Source organism: Lepisosteus oculatus, chromosome 24 (assembly GCF_040954835.1).
Source record: "Lepisosteus oculatus isolate fLepOcu1 chromosome 24, fLepOcu1.hap2, whole genome shotgun sequence".
Taxonomy (NCBI): Eukaryota; Metazoa; Chordata; class Actinopteri; order Semionotiformes; family Lepisosteidae; genus Lepisosteus; species Lepisosteus oculatus.
The window spans coordinates 13,196,096-13,217,935 of NC_090719.1; the positions used below are offsets into that span (position 1 = coordinate 13,196,096).

Sequence of the window (21,840 nt, forward strand, 5' to 3'; positions counted from 1 at the left end):
ATAAAAGGTTCATATACTGTACAAACAAGCTCTTCCAGTGGGTGAACTTCTAAGATTATCCTCTGTTGCTAATGTAGTGGTTTTTCTTAAGAAAACATTTTTTTTTGTGCTTGCTAAACAAACTTTCAGGTATATGTGGAAGTGCGGCCTGCTGTGGAAAAACATACCAGCTTCTGCTAATACAAACAGCCTGTGGCTGGTGTCTGATATGATTGGAAGAACAGTCTCTTTTTCAACTTCACTTGCATTTCTGACCATGTTTTTCAATGGGTTTTGAATCAAAAACGACAAACGTGTTATTTATATGACGGGTCAGTATTAAAGAGTACTTGGTGCCTGTGTTGTTCAGATTAGTTATGTTCACGATAAGAACATAAAGGCAACTGACAAGTGATGATCAGATTTCCCTTCCTGCTCATCCAGGCGTATACTGTATAAACCTTTTCAGGATGAGAGGGGAGTTTTCAGGATTGTGGATGAAATGGAGTTCATAACATTGTTTCTAGCATTATTCAGGACCTTGGCTACCGATACCCACTGTAAAGAATTAAGATAAGATCACTTTATTAGCTAGATACAATTTTTTGCATTAGGAATTGGCAACCCCAGCTTGCTCTCCATGAGACACACACAGGGAGAGAAGTTTGGGGTCAGAGTGCAGGGTCAGCCATTGATACAGCACCCCTGGAGCAGCTGGGGTTGAGGGCCTTGCTCAGGGGCCCAACAAAGTAGGATTCCTCTGCCAGCCCTGGGATATGAACTGGCAATCTTCCAGCCACAGGTGTGGATCTTTAGCCACAGTGCCTCTGCTCCGCCTACAATGTGTACATATGTGTACATACAGCATACCTACAGTATGCATTTCTCAAATTCTTCTAAGCCTGTGTTTCCAGGACTGCCCAAAGTTAAACCAAATTCCATTCTCAATGGAAGACCTTTGGTTTACCAACCTAGGGTTCCCTTATAATCAACAGAGCAACTGACTAGAACCCAACATTGACCAAAGACGTGTTGGCTTTTTGGAACACAGAGAGCAAAAGCTTATCAGAGCAGAACATCAGACAGATCCCTCTGTTGATTCTGGGGCTGAATTTATCTGGAAACTAAATGTACTAGTTTAGGTAAAACTGCACAGTGAAAGTATTGTGTGAAATGGGCTGCTATTACAAGATAGTTTAATCCCTTTTTCCATTTAAAATGAGTCACTCTGACTAGTTCATCTTATTGATGCTACCCTCTGTGAATCGGACATACACTGTTTGGAAAATTACAGTAATATTCAAAGTATAAAATAAAGGTCTTTGTGTTTTTGTCTGGTAAGCACTGTCTGTCTTTTGAGACAGCATTCTTAACCTCAAAACAGTTAGCAGAGCCGATTGTCTATTGTAAGGAGCATCTGCATGATCTCTTCAAGCATGATCTTTTTGGATTAGAAATGGGTACTATGAAAGATTTAGGGAACTGCACTAAATAGTTTGACTTTGATCCATTTTTGAACACATACTGTACAAGGGACCCTAAATGTACATGAAAAATCTTTCAGTGCCAATTATCCTGCTGTGCTAGAACTTTGGGACTAGAATGAGACTGTAATTCTATATACTAATATATTTCTCTAGTGTTTACTATGGAAATGTTAGTACTGTAACTGCATAACAAAAGGACAAAATACTTTGACTTTAAAATGTATTATTGTATGTACATCTGAGAAAGTCAATAACAGTTTATACTTTCACGCTGTGGATGCTGTTCCTATTAAAGCGTGTTCCTGAAGTCTTTCCTGAATTACTTGCTAATCTTCGTGAATTAGATTGAACATCTGATTTTTAATTTTTCTAATTTTAAGGATGTCGCAGTCCTTAAACAGGGCTGGACGTTAGAATAGAAGGCCCTCAGAAGGGACTGCATCTGCATTTCCTTTGCTGAACTATTTTTGAAGCATGTCGGATATTAATTGTAATGCAGTCTTATCTTAGGAAGTCGGAAACATTTGTAAAATTGCGGTGTCCAGTAAAAACATCACAAAATTCAGTAGGAAGGGGCAGTGTGCCATACTGCCTGCTGTAGCTCAGATGGAGTGTCATCTAGGCCAGGAGAGTTTCCCTTCTGCATGGCTGGGCAGCAGCCTGGAACTTCTGCACAGGTGTTTTATGTGCTTTCTCCAGCTGTTAGCTCGTCCTTTCTAACAAAATTTCCCTAGTTTTTTATTGGCCCCCAAAACTGTGCACTTCATCAAAATGGATCTGTAGGAATTATGACTATTTCTTCCTTGCTTTGCCATGATGCCTAGAACATGATTTACCTTTTCAAATAAATTCAGTTTATTCAATTTGTGAACTGTCTATGCACAAGCACTTAATATTGTTTTGTAAACCAAATTTGGTGACCTTTGCCTTCTGGAGAGCAGTCTGAGGGTGACAGATTTCAGGCTTCCTGCTTGGGACTTTATTTTTTTATTTTTCCCCACTTCTCCGACGACACTAATGAAGGAGTGGATGGATCAATCCTCTTTTCGCCCGGCTGCCCCTCTTTGCACAGCTGTGCTGATGGGAACGACCGGGGGTTCTCCGCTAGTGTAATCTCGTCAGCGGATTTAGCGGGTGAAGGGCTGAGCTGTCGAAATGGCAGCCACCCTGGAAATCGCTGCACAACGGAGCTTACGATACAGAAATAATTGGAGCTGGGGTGTTTTGAATACCGGGCTGGAGAGGGACGGGGAGTTAACATTCTGGTTGCACCTCCACAATAGGGTCCAAGTGTTACAAAACAGAAGCAGCAGACTGTCGCTGCGGCCCAGCTAAGCTGATTAACTTGACAAAATTAAGATGTAAAGGACGCAATAGGCAAACAATAAAACCTCACAGAACAATGCATCACAGAACTCTATCCAAAGCCCAGGGCTGTGCTGCTTCTGCCAGTGCCAATTAAGGCAGGAACAGTAAAGGGATTTGAAGGCCGGGATGCAATGCATTCTTTATACTGTATGTGAATGAGGTGCAAGGGTCCTTAGGTGCACCAATACAGTACCTTCTGTTAATCCCTCCATAAATGAGGCTAAACAACACTGTCATAACGCCTCCATAAACACGACAACTTCATGGCTGAAAAGATGGCATAAATCAACTCCCAGCTTATTCCATTCTCTTTTCTAAAGCCAATTCAACTGTACATTGACTTATAGGGCACAACTCTTTAAAATAAACTTTCCGGTAAGAATTCACCTCAGTGAGGTTAAATAACACCGTCCTACCTCTGAGCAGTGCAGTAAACCACTATTAATAAGAGCGTGCTTGGAATGTCATTTGTATAAATTGGCTATGAACGATTGTGCATGTTGATATATCATATTGCAAATTGTTTATGAGGAAGTCATGGCAACATTATTTAGCCTCTGTCAGGACAAGCACTACCAAAGATCCTGATGGCGCCTATGGAAATCGACTTCTCTGTTTTAAGATTCTTGGATTTTAGTCATGAAACTCTTGTAACCTTTACATACTTTAAAGGTTACATACTTTCATTTCATTGTTCAGTTTTTTTGGGGGAAGCAACCCACACAAGCCTGTCTAATTCACACAGGAGCTGTGGTACAATCCCTCTTGTGCACCAAAACATTATTTTCTTGCTCTTTGGTCACTCTCTAGTCTGTTTGCTGCTGCTGCCCTGGTGGTGGCAGACATGGAGGGTGGTCTGTAAATCAATACGTTAGCAATGAGCAGGGCTGTAGGGGTTAGGAGTGTAGGTTATCGGATATGAGACCGCATGTACAGTGTGGTGCATAAAGAAAAGGGCAACTGTCCCTTTGTAAAAAGAAAATGAATGCTAGAGATTTGAAAGGATGTCAGAAATGGATAAAAGGATTAATCTGGACAGATTTTGGAAATCTATTCATTACTGTATAAAGTGTATACAGAGGCACAGTAATGCTTCTTTCAGGACAGTTAATCTCCATTAAAGAGGAACAGATGACTGTTAGCAGAGATGAACTGTCGTGGAGGGCATTCTAATCTGAGGTTTGGATTTGCTCTGAGAGATGGCTTTGCAAATCTTTCCCTCCTTGTCCTTTTAAGAGTTATGTTCTGTCACGCAACCTATATCTATACTTCTGGATTAACTGTTTTTCCACAATCCCCTGTAAACCTTACTTACCACTGATGTCTTGCAGTCACTTCAGTGCTGGTTATGTTGGAGGAAAACATAAATGGTTTGTGTTAAATTAAATAGTAATGGAACATTAGTGAATCAGTGCCCAACATAATTTCTAACGCAGGATTTTTCATTTTAAATTTAGACTCAAATTCAGAATCTTAAATTTACTCCCCAACTCTTTGAATGAGGTGCAATAAAAACTATTTCTAAATTAATTGAAAGCCCCAGGTTTGTAATTGAGGGGGTAGCATGCTGCTATTAACCAACATAATCCCAAAGAAGAGCAATCGACACTACGGTGTTTGTACTACATGGACTAACCTGTTTATTTCATGGTGGAGGTTTCTTGATTGGCAAATTTTGGTACAAAATTAACTCTTCCGTTATGAAAAGGTACTTGAAGCTTTTTTCATTCATCCATTTATTTGTCCGTTAACCAAAATGTTAGAATATGTTACACATTCTTTCCCAGGCTGACCAACGTACTGGCATGTGGTTCAGGAGGTCTGGGGATTTCAAGTACACATGAAAGTAGTAGCAGACCAGTCCTTTTATTTGCTATTCTGTGCTGAAGAATAGGAAGGCACGAGAGGTTGATGAAACGCATCGGTTCAAAGAGCTGCAAGATGGAAAACGAGACAGTCGTAATACACAAATCACAACAAGCTACTGAATTGAAGGGACAGTATTTGAAAGATGACCAGTGAATAGTACCATATGGAATCTCCACATATACAGTATCTGTGAATGTGCAGTTGAACTCATGTTGTGGTGGGGAATTAATGCACAGTTAGGGGTGTCTCTAAGTATTTGATAGGGCAGAGCATAGGAATATTAAGAAGGGGTAAAAATAAGAGAAGGTCATTCGGTACACCATACCTGTTTGATTGTTAATGCTTAATTAATCCCAAAACCTTATCCTGTTACATCCTCAAAGATTGCAGACAGTGAACATCCATAACTCAACCCGGACTCTGTGCTTTGTGTATCTTGACCTCAGAGAAGCAAAATTTTGTTTGCTCTCGGTCACATTTTTATCCTCTGTTTTATGCTGCTCCTTATAAGGAGCAGCAAGGTCATGGGTAAGTCTCACTCCTGGTCTTCTGATCTAATCCCTATCATGTGCTACTACAAAGGGATGGGCAAAACCCCAATTCAGAAATCCCAGAGATCTGGTTTAGAAACAAGAGACCCACGGAAGGGTTCATTTAAACCCAGGACTGATTCAAGCGTCTTTCAAACATTTCAAACACTGGCAGGGCAGGATCAAATTTTGTTTCAGCCACATGAGACACCAAAAACTCGCACGCTCCCTTTGAAACAGTGCGATTTAAGGCCTGCTGCCTATTTTCACCCGGCGAGATTGGAGCGATTTGATGTCCCATTACACAGATGGAGCTGGTTAGCCTCCAGTCAAGACTTTCAAGAGTCGCCAGTCATGGATACTTAATCCGATCTCAGAGTTAATTAGACAGCATAACCCACTCATGGTCTTAATTCAGGCTGGCCACCTCCAGCTTTGCAGAGATCATTGTCTAGTCAGGGTGAATGTTTTAGCAGATGAGATGATGCCTAATCATCAAATCACTGATGAAGGCATCATGCTCAATTACTAATTACGGTACTAATTACATGATTGCCATGTTGGAGTTAGACTTGTCTTTAATCCGAGTCTGATTTTATGTCCAACTCAACTCATTAATGGATACATTTGCCAGATGATGTCATCAAAAGAAAGTATAAGAAAGGGTATCATCATTTGGCACTGAAGGATATTAATCTGTAATCCGCTTCTGCCAAATATGTATGTAAATGGAATAAGTGAGGGGCTCAGATTTTCTATGCGTTTTTTACAAGGAATATATAGAATAAGTTGGATAAGAGAATGTTAAGAAAATTTCACTGTCGCAGATTTTTGTGCAGAACCAGGTGATTCATGGAATTGCATCATTCTTAACTATGAGTTAAATTCTGTACTTTGTTCTTATTCACCTTCTGTACAGGACATGTGAAATGACACCTTTTCATGTTTTTGGAGAATAGTACAATAGTAGCGATTTATTGTACTTATTTGTAGCTTCATTGCAGAGAAAGCCAGGAATAGCACAGTTTCCTGAGAAGAATGTTTTGAATTAGCATCCACAACTACACAGTTGCATCCAATTAAGATCGGCGATTCAAGTTTGGGATAGATTTATCTCAAAGGCAGATATGTTTTTTTATGATCACAAAATGAGTGCGATATTTGATCTTTAAAAACGTGCTTTTAACTGTAAAACAATAAAATTAATTTCACATGCAAGTGTAAAGTACAAAAACTGATTATTTTTAAATTCATTTTTCCTTTGCATTGAAACACTGTATTTCCACAGTGAGTTACATACAGTATAATTTGATTTATGAAAATAAATTATTAGTATTAAATGTACACTATTAGAAGTTTAATATTCTCTTTCAAAAATGTGTCCATTCCTTTACTATCACATCATTAATAAACAATGTTTAAATAGTTATTTTAGGAAAAGATTTTCCATGATGGTAAAGAGGTGTTAAAGTGAAGTGTAAATTTCTTACAGGAATTGCTGATTAGTAAAACTTGAAAAAATGTAGCAAATACTAAACAAATGCATTGCAGTAATGGGATTAATGTACATGGATGTGTAGAAAATTGACATTGTTTTCTGTACACTAATTGTTTTTAAACATATATTAAAAGTTATAGACAAGTACTTACATCTCAGGTAATGTTTTCTATGGAAGCGTTACAGCGATAAATATTCTTATTGCCTTATCAAGGGAAATCTTGGCTTTGTACTACATAGTAATGGGCATTAAAAAGTATTTTCAAAGGCAGACTTTTCTGGAGTTAGTAGTACTGCATGGTAAACAAAAATCAGACCCCTAAAATGAGAATCCCACCCTTGAGATATGCAAAAAGCAAAATAAAATAAATGATTAATGTTAAATCTTTTTAATCAGATTCTTCTTTTACAGGCTGCGATCCTGCCTGAGCCTATTTAAACCTGATGTTGGATTCTTAGGGTCAGAAATTCTGCTTTGTTCAAGGGCTGCAGTTGTTGAATTTTTATTCATGCCTGTTATAATAGGAAGTCATTTATGAAGTCCATATGATGGCACTGCTGTCAATACTCTTTTCCGCTGTCTATTTTAGTTCTTGAAATCTCGTAACTAATGAGTTAGGAACCAACCAAATAATTGATGCAATTAAATGTGGCTTAGCTACAGGGACAGGAATAAAGGAATTCTCCCTCTGAGGAATTCTTCCTTTCCACAGGGGTTTGGAAAAGCCAAAAACAATAAGCTAAAAGGAATTAAAATAATCTCAAAAGAAGAAAAATGCTTAGCAATCACGTCTCATATTGAAAATGACTGAGTGGTCCTCCTGATGTGGTTTTAAGGTTTAAACTAGAAAGAAGTTACCATAAAACAGGAGATAAACCTATAAATACTGGTACCAGGGGAGTTTGTTTTAAAAAATAACAGGCAGTGTGACATCCTTGGTACGATAACAATTAGTAGTTTTTAAGGAAGAGTGCTAACAGAATATTTTTACTTTGAACTTATCCGTGACTCAATGCAGAAAAGTCATTTGGATCTTTAAATACAGGTTGAAAGTTAGAAAATCGAAGCAAAATCTTAAATTACTTGTCATCGGGGTATTCGAGGAGGCGTTATTGGTATCACAAGTTGCCGCCCTCCTGGAGTTATAGAGAGATGGTGTGGAAATGAGACTAGGGGAGGCTGAAGAGATGCTGGAGTAGTGTTACAATATGTATGTTCACTAGTCACTGTACACAAATTTGGCCTTGCGTCCAGTTGTCCAGATGGTGATAAGTAATGAAGACTTCTGAGTTGCTGTGTGGGGAAAAAAGCCACACACCAAGAGGTCTACTTTGGAAAACAAAAGACCAAGAAAAAAGTATTTAGAAAAAAGAAGAAAACACTGATTCATTGTCATGATGGAGAAAAAAACTCTGTGACTGTTTTACTTGCCAAAGTATGAGACAGATGTGTTTCCTTAGTCTTGTGTAACACCTTACAGCGCTTAGTTATGTAAACTCAAGGCTACAGATCTATTGCTTTGTAAATACGTGGTAAAAAAATAGACTGCCATTACACAGTACAGTAGTTTGGTACATTATGAGCTTTATGACTCTCGTACATTTGACCCTGATGAAAACGTAAACTTCGCATTTCCTCCCATGAAACTGTATCGAAATCTGGGGAAGAAGCCTGAAATATCCAAGAATTGGTATTTGGTCATACAAAATATAAATCAGACAGCTATTGTCGTCTTATTCCCCGCACAATACAGACTGCAAAAACAGTCAGGCACTTTAGAAGTCTGCAATGTAATTTGTTTAACATTCTTTTTTTACATCAGTGACACAAAAGCAGTGTCTTTCCTTGTTCTGTCACAAGCTGGTTATGATGAACCTTCAGCAACTATAGCTTACGATTTGAAATGGACCATTCTTACTGAAGCCGGTTAAGTATTGGCCTGGAAGAGTTTAACTTCTGAGACCTGTGCATCGCCAAGCCTCTTCTGCTTACCCACACCAGAAGCCCATGATGGTGGTGGGGCAATGCAGCCTGTTTGCTGGGAGAGTCCATTTCTGCCAGCTCACACCCAGGGAAACCCTGAAGGTCTGATGCAAACAGAGCTTTCCCTGCACCACACCCAACCCCAGCAGTGTGCAGCCAGTTTTGCACCAATGTGGGCTGAGCTCCTAGTCACAAACACAGGCTGGAACTCTTGGCTGAAGGACCCATCCTAGCAAAGGCTTGTGTTGAATGAGCCATTTGGGAGCTGCAGTGCTGTTCCAACTTATTTGTATATTGAGCAGAAATTCAGTCAGAGCTTGAACCCTAAATTTTATTCTAATGTTCTGGGGGTGTGGGAATGAAAAGTAGTTAAATGTGGGGCGATCATTTGGTTCCAATTAAGGTGGACCCTTAGTATATCCATAAACTGTCCAGATGTCTCCTCAAGATGGGTCCCCAATGCTTGGTTTCCATTCAGCCAGACGGTGAAAGGGGATCGGATGTATCTGGAACTGTCCCCAGCTGTTAGTTAGATGGGATCTCATTTACCTCTGAACATCCCCGAAGATGCAACATAACCTCACACCCAATGATCTCACTTGCTCCCTGCTGCTGAAGGAATACCTTCCCTTTTGACCTACATTGTACAACGGAGAATAAACACCACATGAAAGCCAGAAAACATTTGCTCGGCCACCATTGAGGGAATCCTGACTATTTGTATGGAGGTATTCTAGCGTGAAACCCACAAACCCTGAAGTTTTCCAAAAGAAATTAGAAACATACGTCCACCATTAATCAAAGAATATATTTATGGGAGTTTCTGAGTGGCTAAAGCAGTAAAGACACTCACTCCTGGCCCAGGTTAATCTCACAGATTCAAACCTGGGTCCTATCCCTGTTTTGGGATTGGACATAATCTGTAGTTACTGTACATGTGTTACGATCAATATTTTTCTCAAACTGTACACTAGTATTTTCATCAATTATAAAAAACTTTGAGTATTATTAATCACATCGATCGTAATTTTGACTTGATCAAATAACTGTACAGGAGCAGCCAATCCTTCACATTCACCAATCAAATCTAAGGGACACGTTGTCAGGTGTTATCATTAATGTAATCTGTTTCTCTCTCTTCATATCCATGTAGTTTAATGTCTAGCTGTTACCTTTTGAATTACAGAATGCAGACCTATAAAGAATAGTGGCTAGCTTAAAAAAATGATAACATTTCAGATGAAGATTGCCATAGAAATGTGTTTCTGCATTTATGCAAGAAGGAAAAACATTTAGTGGAAAAAAAAACAGAATGATGTAAAATGTCACACTAAATATTTTTTTATTTTTATGTGACAGTTGTCTTCTGCACTACATTTTGCTGTATAACTATAACATTGCGGATGTGGTTCTGTTGTACCAAAGGTCTTATTACAACTGGACCTAAATTGCCTGGGCTGCTTCAGGCACAGTTGCCCATTAACTTGTCCTGGGCTTTGACAGTGATTTGTGTTAGCCTGTCTGGCTACTCACAAATTAGTGCAAATTATGTTTAAGTATGAGGTAAAGTGGTAGCTTGGGAAGCTCACTGTCATTTATCCTCTCCAGCTTCAGGTGCAGGGGTGTCCTGAAATCAGATAGATAAGAAAATAATGAAAGTTGATCAAATTGAGAGCTTTTTGGGATTGTAGGTTGCATATACTGTACTGTGTAGCATTCCAGTGATTTATTTGAAAGTACAGCCATACTTGCATACAGTCCTGTTAAATGCTTCCTTAACCATTTGTTTAGTAAATCGTTTTCATGAAAACAGCTCTTGCAAAGGTTGTAGTGGCTGTAAATGGGAGCAATTTCAGAGAAAAGCCTGTTACATTATAGGATTCTTTTCTCTGCCTTTCTTTTCTGTCTTGTCACCATCTTAAGCACCAGGTTTTAGTAGCTGGCCCACTCATTTAAATGGCAAAATCAACCCCAGGTCCTCCTCTTATTTTGCAGTCAAACCCAACTGTTTTAATTTTAAGGAAAGCTCTGGCGGGAGGACAGCCCTGCCTCCACCCACTTCTGCTCCCACATAAGCACAAGTATCAGGTTTCTAAGTACACCTCACTTTCCATCCCTCTCACAACCCCATCATCTGCCTTAGAGTTCTGATGGGCCTAGTCCTCATAAATCCAGTTTTAATACTGTTGTCATATGATAATGTTGTCTTAACTACTGGATTTTCAGTAAGCATTAAAGGTCATGACTTTTGCTTTATGGTGTTTCTTTCCTCAAAGAATGCCCATGCTTTGGGTAAGCAAGAACGCATGACCTACTGGAAAACCAAGAGCAAAATTATTAATTTAGAGAATGAAGCTCAAATGAGCCAGGGTCATTGAGGAGAGTTTAGACCACACAGCCTGCGCAGCCTATGAGCTGGGGTGAAGATCTTTTACCCTCTTCACTGAGTCATCAGGGACACTGCGTTCAGACCACCCAAGGCCTGGGAGTCTAGCTCTCAATAACACAGAGCAGAGTGGAAAGAGGGAGAGTTGGGCAGAGATTTTAAGTGATAGTTGTATATTTTCCCATAAAAAAATGAAAAAAAAATATATAGGCCCTTTCAATCATTTCTGGACAAATTGCTTTATATTTTATTTGCCAATGAAAAATGTCATTTTTCACCCCAGATTCCATGACAGGGCTCTTTGATATCTGTAAGGGCAGCTGACTCTCCACACTACTGCAGCTGTGCTGTCCAGCTACTGTTCCTCATCCAGCAGAGCAGAAGTGTGAGTTTGTGTTCTGACAGATTTCCTACGTCCCACCTTTATGTTAAAATGAGCTGGAATACTTTCCGCAAAAGTGGAGACACACCTACAGTAGGTGCTATTATACCAGTTATTAGAAAATTTCCACCTGTAATGCAGCCACATTTTTGAAACCCAGGGTAGAGCTTAGTAGGGTGCGATCCACATTCACAGATTTGTTAGGGCGCTGTAAAATGTGTTGTCATCTTCCAGTGCGGGGAAAATTAATCCATGGTAAATATATACTTAGCAAAGTAAGAAATGTCTGGGCTAGAGTGCTGTTCACTCACCTGACGTCTAAAGATTGATTGGGTTCTATCAGTTTGGTTGATTGAAAGTTGTGGCTCATGAGTTCCCATTATGAAACTTGGTCTCTTTAGGTCTCGGAAGCTGAGCAAGGTTAGGCTGGAACAGTTCTTGGATGAGAGGACAACCAGATCACTGTTGGAAATGTGGACAGATGAAGCTGGTGGAGCACGAGGTAAGAAATTGAAACAGATCCTGATACCCGCTTATGGACATTGGAGACACCTAAACTGAGATCCTATTCCCATTACAGCCTTTAAGGATTCAATTAAGGATCCCCAGTGGAGTTTTCACAAGAGAACAGTTGCTACGTCATAATAACTTGCCTCAAGCCACGATCTTCCTTTAGAATCCTTTCGTGTCACGATTTTAAAGAAACGTTTTATGCTGTCACTGTAATGATTAGTGTTACAGAGCGTGCGCTTATTTGGCAGAGACACAAGTTGATTTCACAACCAAAGCTTGGCTACTGCTAATAACCTACAGTCGGTTAACTCATTGGGGAAAAATAGCTCAGTATGCATCAACACTTTCTCCTCTTCCCCCAAAAAGTACTGGGTTCCAGTATGGAATGGAGACAGATTCAGAAATGAATTGAAAAGTGAGATCAGTGTATTTGATGGAAGAATCAGGACATATATTTCATCTTATTTAAATGTATCATATTTGGTCAGTTATGGAATTTTTCTTCCATTGCAGTAAACAGTACCTGGGAATAGAGAAAGATTTATTTTGGAATTGCGTATGGTCAGTTATAGTGAGCTCTTCCATCTCCCAGTATTGCTGTAACATCAATGTAAAGAAACCGTCAGGCTAAGACTATCTGGAACAGATCCTGAAACTTATAAAATTTCTCCTTTATTTGTTCTGCAAGAAAAAGCCATGACATCGTGTCTGATAAGAAACTGAGCAGGTATACAGGATACTAGTGTATTTTAAAGGAAAATGTCATGTTATCTTGAGGATGCAGTACCTACTGTACAATGCTATGATCTTCTGGATAAAAAAAACTGATTAGATCTTTGGAAACCTTACATGTAACTACCTGTCAGATCCATTAAAAAATAAAAAGTGAAGTAATTACTTGCACTAAACAGTCTGACATAAATTAGTAAAACTTAGTAGATTTAGTGGAAGAACTATAGGAATAGGCAATTAAAAGTAATGGTAAACATCACAGGTTTACAGACTTCACCACTGTAAACTACAATATTGTCTCAGAAAATTAACTGTTTCTTGTTAAAGGTAATAGGAAGGAAATGTAAGCCTTAGAATAGTTACCACACACTGAAGCAGCATATCTAATTACTTTATGGCATTATAATAAAATAAAATAAAGCATTACACACAAAAACAGCTACTGTACATCTTAAATAAACCCCATTATGTGAAAATTAAAATCTCTAACATGTATTGAATGTACTTTTGAAAATCTAATTTTTCTCCTGTCCTGCATGTGGTCTCTCTATGAACCCTGTTAGAAAGACTGCAACAGCTTTTCCTTCAGTTCTAATAGGTAAATGAATACTCTCAGTGTAAATGAAAGATTATTCCTTCCACTCATGGTCCTTGTAAATTTCTTAATGGGATGGTACTGCAGACTTTTCAGATCAAAGCCATATGCAGACAAACTCCACCTGAATCACATTTGGTCTTTACCACTGTTTATAATTGCCTCAGATCCAATTACCAGCAACCTCAAAAGGCCAGTGTACAGTATACAGTATGCAGACTGATTTGTGACAACTGTATATAGTAACTGGCTGCAAACTACAGACATGATCTCATCATCACACCACAATGACACTGATGACCAGCTTCAAATGCTTTCATTACTATAAGGTAGTTATACCCAGCACTGTCGCTGGTTTTGGATTTATGTTATGAATGTATTTTACTTTGCACCTTCCAGAAGAGGGATACATTTAGTACAAATACTAAAAAGAAGGAAAGCATCAAATTTCACTTTAATCAGTTTAAAATGTGCATAACTGGGTGTGGTTGCTATGGGTGGGTGACCCACTGCCTCCTGCATTTAATCCGTTTTTTTTTTCTAATCTGCAAATGGCTGTGTAACGGAGAGTTTCCCTCCTTTACTGTAGCTTTGTGATGATTGGCTCAGTTCCTAGCAAGAGTGACCAACAAGGAAAAGCATGGCTCACCCTTAAACGATCACCCTCTTAATACTTACAGTTTGGTGTTTTCTTAATTAAGAGTTTGAGAGACACATTTAAGTTAAAATAACGAAAGCACCCACATTCTAATACTTTGCAGATCTCAAAGAATAGTTTCCATTCCTGACTAAATTGAACGTATGAAATTATCAACTATTTTAATTTTTAAACACATTTGATAAAATCTGCTAAACTGTGGTCATTGTTAACCACCGCTGGATTATAGAGTCAGCCCCAACTCCAAAGATACTGGTATCTAAGAACAGGAAATGAAGCTGTAAGAGACCCACAGTAGAAATACATGAACATGTAAAGAAAGTAATAACACATTTACAGATGTGTCCAAGTGAATTAGCCTTTAATCCCTGATTTAGGTGCAATTGTGATGATCCCTGCTTTACTCACCTGATGATTCTTATCTTATATTTAAAAATTTGTCTGCCCATCCAGGCTGTTGTAAGAGATGCTTACTGAGAGATCAGAAGTGTAGTCTCTCATTAGGTGTTTACTTAAGAATTTGAGACATTCTGGAAAAATTAAAGCTCCTATATAATTATGTATCAGATGATCTCAGCGATAAAATATGAAAGATGTTATTTCTCATATAATTTACCATTCAAAGTAGAAATGTAGACACTGGTCACCATTCTGTCTGGGCTGAAAGTTTTTTAGATGGTGTTGCATAACTTAGATGCCAAAATCATGACACTCGTTATCACAAAGAACAGTGCTTTTAAGAAACAATACAAAACACATCTTGAAAACAGTATGTGGTTTTTTGAAACACATATTGCAGGATTAAAGGAATCCAACCAAGTCCCTGAACTCTCAGTTCAGCCAAGTGAAATAAGGAGAAGCTTGGGGGATATCTTACCATGTACAATGGTCACAGTTTGCTAACTGCTTCTTCCAGTTCAGGGTTTGACAGGGAGCCGGAGCCTATCTTGGCAAGCATTGGGAACAAGGCAGGATACACCATGGATGGGATGCCTGTCCACAGGGCACACAGTCACACTAGGGCCAATTTTCTCGGAAGCCAGTTAGATTACACTTATACAGTGCTTTTCAGGACACTCCACTCAAAGCGCTTTACAGGTAATGGGGACTCCCCTCCACCACCACCAGTGTGCAGCCCCACCTGGATGATGCGACGGCAGCCATAGTGCGCCAGAACACTCACCAGGATTATCAGGAGGCCATGATTGGTAAGGGCCAATGGGAAATTTGGCCAGGACGCCGGGGTTACACCCCTACTCTTTTCGAGAAACGCCCTGGGATTTTTAATGACCACAGAGAGTCAGGACCTCGGTTTTACGTCTCATCCGAAGGACGGCGCCTGTTTACAGTATAGTGTCCCCGTCACTATACTGGGACATTAGGACCCACATGGACCGCAGGGTGAGCACCCCCTGCTGGCCCCACTAACACCTCTCCCAGCCTTAGCTTTCCCAGGAGGTCTCCCATCCAGGTACTGACCAGGCTCACACCTGCTTAGCTTCAGTGGGTTGCCAGTTGTCAGTTGCAGGGTGATATGTCTGCTGGCATGTTAGCTTACCCGGATGTCTTTGGACTGTATGAGCAAACCAGAGGAAACCCACGCAAACACAGGTAGACCATGCAGACTCCACACAGACAGCACCCCAGGTCCAGAATTGAACCCTGGGCTCCAGTGCAGTGAGGCAGCACTGTTGGTCGATCACTACACCACTGTGCTGCCCTCTTTGTACTAATTAACCAGAAATTCGTTTTTGATCAGAAGCTGGGTGACTGTTTAGTTTCTCAAGGGTTTTTAGGTAAACGTTATTGCAGCTGTTGATATCTGAAATCCGTCCAATTTTCAGTTCAATCAGTATGGATCTTTGTGAGAAGATGACTGGCAAGCACAAGCAGTTTTCTTGAATTGGAAGCCTAAATAGAGGAGGGAATTTGTCCGAAAATGTAAAACAACTGTAAGCAAACCAAAGATTTGTGCTTTGGGATCCTTTTGATTGAAGAGTTTGCCATTCTTATAACTAATATGGTATGAAACAAACAGTTCACCATAGTCACTGACATTGATTTTAAAAGTCTAATCCCTTTCAGTCTAAGTAAGAAGGAGGGATTAAAGGATTTTCCACATCTCGTCTCTGAGTCTTGTGAAATTGATTTAAATTACATTAGGCCCTGTGACTTGCTTGGGTGAGATGAGCGTGAAAGTGCTTGATGGTCTCTGGCTTAAGAAGAGGGCTGCAGGAGATGGCGTGTAATGTTGTTTGAAGGTGCGTAAATTCCTCACAGATGTGCTGGGGTTTTGAGAGAGCAGAAGAGGCCTTTTGAGAAAACCGAGGGGATCAAAGAGCATATTACTGCTTTAGTTTTCCACAGGCTCAGGGTCAGCTGCCTGTCTTGACTGCAGAGGTAGTTTCCTAAAAAGTTTTTTAAAAAAGTGTTGCAGGGCAAGGCTTCCAAAATGTTAGGATCTCAGTGTCTTCAGTTTTTTTAGTTTTGTGGTCTAAGGATCTCATCCAGCTTTTTCAAGAGCCTCCGAGGAATGGCTTCATCAAAATGCTGGGGCTGTTTGTTTCAGCACTTTCTCAAGCAGGCTAACCTGTGAACTTTGTAATGGGAAAACTGAAACAAAGCAGACTGTCATTCTGAGAGACGGCTTGGGCAAGTCTCAGTGTTTTTAGTGAATGAAGAGTCAATGTAGAACTACTGTACCTCCTTTCAGATAATTCAGTTATCAAATCTTTCAGAACACCTTGGGGAAAAAGTGGGTTTGGTCTTTAGTCTGCTCTTTTTCCACTGACGGTTAGGAAACTTGGCTGAGCCTCGCCTAAGAGCCAGAACCAGTATATAAGAGACCTCAAAGTGTTTTAGTGATAGTCCCGATTGGTGATAAATCAGATCTCCACTTTTCTCACAGAAGATTTCTCACGTGTTCAGGGGCACATGGTACATGTGTCGGCAATTGATTCTTAGATTATTTGCTTGCACTCCGGCTGTTTCACGAGGGGGAATGAAAGGAAATGTGAATTCTTTGAAAAGGTTTGCGTGCACCAATGTTTTCTACAACATGCTGACAATGTCTGAAGGCGTGTTTCCCTTAAAACTTTCCCTCTCTTGTATTGTTAACTATTACTTTAATCAGAGCCTCCTGGAGTACAAAAATAAATGCTGAACTCATTCCATTGGGTGTTCAAGTATAGAAGAGCAATCATCCTGTAAATTTAAGTACGTTACGGGGAAAGGTTAATGTGACTTCATTGGTTCAAATGGTATGGGCAGAAGTTCTTTTTAGGTGCCTTCTAAGTTCAAGAAACAAGGCAGGTGCTGAACTGAAAGTAAACTGCTCTTTTGAGCTGGTCCTTGCTGTTCAGACACTGCCAATTATTTGGTGACAAATGTTTGTAAACTGAGTGCGATTACTCAGTATAGAGTTAACTTTGGACTATAGGGGACAGTGAGGAACAATATCCCATGCATGCATTTCTAAATATGGTTTGAACATAATCAAAACATCCCTCAATATATGCAGCATTAAGGACTTTTCAAAAGCATGGTGGCGCAGTGGTTATCATTTCTGCCTTGCAGCACTGGGGCCCAGTTCTCCTTGTGTTTGTGTGGGTTTTCTCTGGTTGCTCTGGTTTCCTCCCACAGTCCAGAAACATACTGGTCTGTCAATTGGTTTCTGGGATAATTGGCTCTGATATGAGAGTGTGCGTCTGTGTGTGCCCTGCTACGGTCTCATGTCCCACCTAAGGTGCACCCTGCCTTGTGCACCCCTTTCTTGTTGAGATTAAAAAGTGGATGGACAGACTTTGCAAAAACAAAGTATTTATTACACCGCATAATCCGTCTGAGATCAAATTCCCTTTTACATACAACAGCTGGCCAAGCATAACATGAAATACCACAGTATAAAACAGCCGTTTTAGCACCCACTGAAGGGAACAACACTGATGCCAGCGTTACAAAAGATTGTTCTCACACAAATGCTGATCCAGCTTTTACGCAAGGGGTATCATTGTAAACAGTAAGGTTTCAATGTTGTGTAAATATCATTCCATGTCCAAAGTGTTAGATAAGCACTAAAGAATGTTTTCTGCAAGAAGTCTCCGCAGATCAGACCCCTTTTGAGAATAAACCATGATACTCCTAGCACACACTGTCATCATAATGTGCACCAAGCCTTATGCTGTTAAAGCTTACGCATTATGCTGTTGAATGACACTGAACAATATATGTGTAAGGGAGTGAGTATACGTCTGAATTACACTGAGCAGTATACACTGAGGTATGAGGGGGTGAGAGGTGGATTTGTCTCAGTCACCAATTAAGCCACCAATTAAGGAGACAAGCCAGGTTACAGTGAGACACACTTGGGCATAACTGATCTTTGTGTATAAACAAAGAGAAGCAGTTTCACATTTTTCAATCTGGAAGCTAGCTGATTGAATACATTTCTTTGTCAGGAGATCAATCCTATTAATATACAGTAATATATATCGCAATCAGTATAAAAACGATCTTTTACTATGGAATCTCAATCAGTTTCAAGTTGGTTTCTATTTTCCCTCAGCCGTGATCAAGATGACAGGCCTAACTCAAGTGTCTTCCACAACTGTTGAAGCATAACAATTAACTCCTCCAGGCTAGTTTTTAAAACATATTTAGGCACAAAAGACAGTCATTTAGCATTATCAGAGTAAGGCAACACCAAAGATTAAAGTTGTTGGAGATGAAAAGTGTGTGTATATATAGTTTATTGTGATCACGATAAAGATCCCCAAATTTGTCAAACAATTATCGTAGCCCGTTTTTTGTTTTTCACTAGTCCCGTTGCGATAAGGTACAATAAAAGATGCGCCGCAGTGAATACAAGTAAAATCCGGTAGTGGTCAAGATTTTAAAAACTAATCTGGAGGCTAATAAACTCTTGATGTACTGTATGGAGGACTGTACGTAGTTGGCAGTATTTGAAACGTCTACGCAAACATATATTGATTCCCTGAACTTTGGAGTTCATGGTAAGAAGTTTAGCTCAGAGATCATCAGAGAAATCATTAGGTGGCTAGAATGGGGATCCATGCTGATTTACGAGCCCTTTCCTTAAGCTGCTCAACAGCCTTAGCCTCTTACTGTTTTCCAGCTAATCAGCCTTGGAAGATTGAACTCAGTCCTGGCTTCTGCTTTTTCCTGCTTCCTGCAAACCATCCATCAAAAAAATGAGCAGTATAATGCATATTTAAATTAGTGACATACTGGTAAAAGGTTACACTTTACAGATCAAGCAATGTATCATTTTGGACCCGATATACTGTATTTTTATTTCCTTTTCTTTTCCTTCTCTTCCTTTCAGCATGGAATTTCCCTGTTCCTTTCCCTAACTGGCAAGAATGAGAATTCCTAGTGGTGTACGTTGCCTCGTGATTTCGGGGGTTAGCACTAGCATTTGTCAAAATCAATTCCTGGTGTCCCAGGAATGCCAGAGCCAGACTTACATTTCCAGTGTAGTCCCCAGCCAAGATGTGATTCAGCATGGTTATACCCCTGGCTCATGCAGTGCTCAACAAAACACAATGTTCTGCTTACATTGCTAGGGAACCCTCATCTGCGGCTTTTCCAATATTCCATTATTGAAACGTAAACTATTTCACGGTGACTTACAAATAGAGAATTTGTTCTGCAAATGAGGATGAAAAAGCTGAGTGGACCTGAGATTCATGTTGGTGTGCTTAATCCTTAACTGAATTCATGCAATAATTCCACAAACTATATTTCATCACCCCCTCTTCTACTGCACAGTATGTGAGTCAGGTTATGATACGTCGAGCCCCCTCTGGCAGCATACTAAGCTATAAAGTCTTATATCTAGAGTTTTCCAACAGCTGTAATAGAGTTCTATTATATTACTGAACTGTTTCTGATTTGCTTACACATCTCCTGCAGCTGTGAGAGGGAGCCATTCAAACATTTGTCCATTTTCAAAAGCTTAATACAAAAGCAAACTTTACTCAGCACTTCGAGAATATTTTTTCCAGTTGTCGGTTACCTGTCCATCTAGTCCCATGTGTCAACAACATGTTGCAGGGGAAGGAGGCTTGTCTTAGTGTGACAGGAGAAAAACCCATGCAGTTATGGTGAGAACATGCACACTCCCCACATACTAGAACCCCTGACTGGAATTGAATCCAAAATCCTGGGATAACCATCATGTGCATATATATTCCCATGTACAGCTATAATATATATTGTATATAAAGACTTTCTCTGACCATTCTTTAAGTGCCCTACATTGGTTGCCCTACAATGCAACTCTGTATTGGTTATTGGACATGCACGAGAATGCCTGATGAATTGTGAAATGAAATGAAAGGAAACCCAACATGCTTTGTAAAAGTCAATCATGGACTGCAAGAAATGGCAAGAGCAACATGTCCTTCAGCCATATGCCTTTTAAAATGTGGCTTAATCCAGTGAAAACACGAATCTGATTAAATAAAGCAGGAAACCCAACTGCTGTCAGATTAAAGCAATGTGGGCTAATTTGCTCTACTCAGCTAAGTGTGGTGTAAAGAGTATTAAAACAACTTAGCCTTGCCAGGCACAAAAAAAGCCTTCGTTCTGTGGATTGTGATGAATACATTTTTAGTCTGGATTAAGGACAGGTGACATTAAAGTTATGCAATTTGGTCTTGTCTTTAAATGAACAGGATTAATTATAGTTTGAATGAACATAACGGGATGATTTAGGCTGGAAATATTATTTGTTCCAAGCAGTAGGTCTTCTGAAACATGTTCCAGTGTCCTCAACTCTTTCTTATGGGAACGTTCCTCATTCTTCTCACCTGAGCTTTTATAAATTATACTGCATTGAAGTACAAACATTTAAACTTGACAGAAAGGCCATGCCTCCTAGAAATATTTATGTGAGACGCCCAAAGCAAATTACTAGGTTTAAATCACAAAATGCTTTGGTGATTCTGGTCCCTTTGTTATACATTGTAGAATTTAATATTGTGTTTAAGGACTTGCAGTACCTTGTTTTTGTTCTCAAAATAAACTTTTATACAGGCTAGTTTGTGTCCCCTTAAAAAATTAAAAAGATGAAATTCAATCTGCCATATAAATGCATTGGGATTTAAAACACTGAGCTCTTTTTTTTAGGTTTCAAAAACTTTAAAAACAAAATGGACATAATCCTTAAGTAATTGGAAACTGTTTGCCCCTAGATAGATAATACTTTATGAATCCTGTAGGGAAATTGATGTGGTCCTAAGAACAAACATACTGTAAAAGACATGAAATGACATGAATTATTTTCAGACATGAAGAACAAAATTATTGATCATGAAAAGTGGGGCACCGGGACAGGGTGTTTTGTTTTGCTTTTGAAAACTGTTTATCTGGGGGGTGGGGTAGCATATTATAGGACCTATAAAATGTTAATGAAGTCAAAGACCATCTCGTCCCACGCTGCCAGATTCAGGCGATTGTTGTTAATGGAAAAACTGGTTTACCTGCCAAGGGCATGCGAGGTTATGTCTTCAAATGGGGTCTCAAAATTATGCAAAGCAGGGGGAAGCACGCCCTTGCTTTGACTTGTCAGCAGAACGTTTGGATGTGCTAGAAATCACTTTTTTGATTCCCAGAGTGAATCATACCAGCTTATCCCTGCTGTGCATCTAAGTAATGCCTCTCCACCCAGCCTTCTCCCATATTTTGGCTTTAGCTTTGGTGGAGGAGTGGCAGCTATCCTGCATCTCTGCTTTGGCATGTCACTATCAAGACTCTCTCTGGACGGATTAGGGCTTTTCCTGCCCAAGTCCTGAAGGTCCTCGGCACTCCAGCTTTTTAATGAGCAGTTTGTAAAT

The 21,840-nt window shown here is 39.6% G+C and overlaps 1 protein-coding gene across 1 annotated transcript in view; it reads right to left on the minus strand.

Annotated features, from left to right (window-relative positions):
- LOC102689638 (olfactomedin-like protein 2A) overlaps positions 1 to 21,840 on the minus strand; it is a 104,598-nt gene that overhangs the window by 4,451 nt on the left and 78,307 nt on the right. The window lies entirely within an intron of this gene.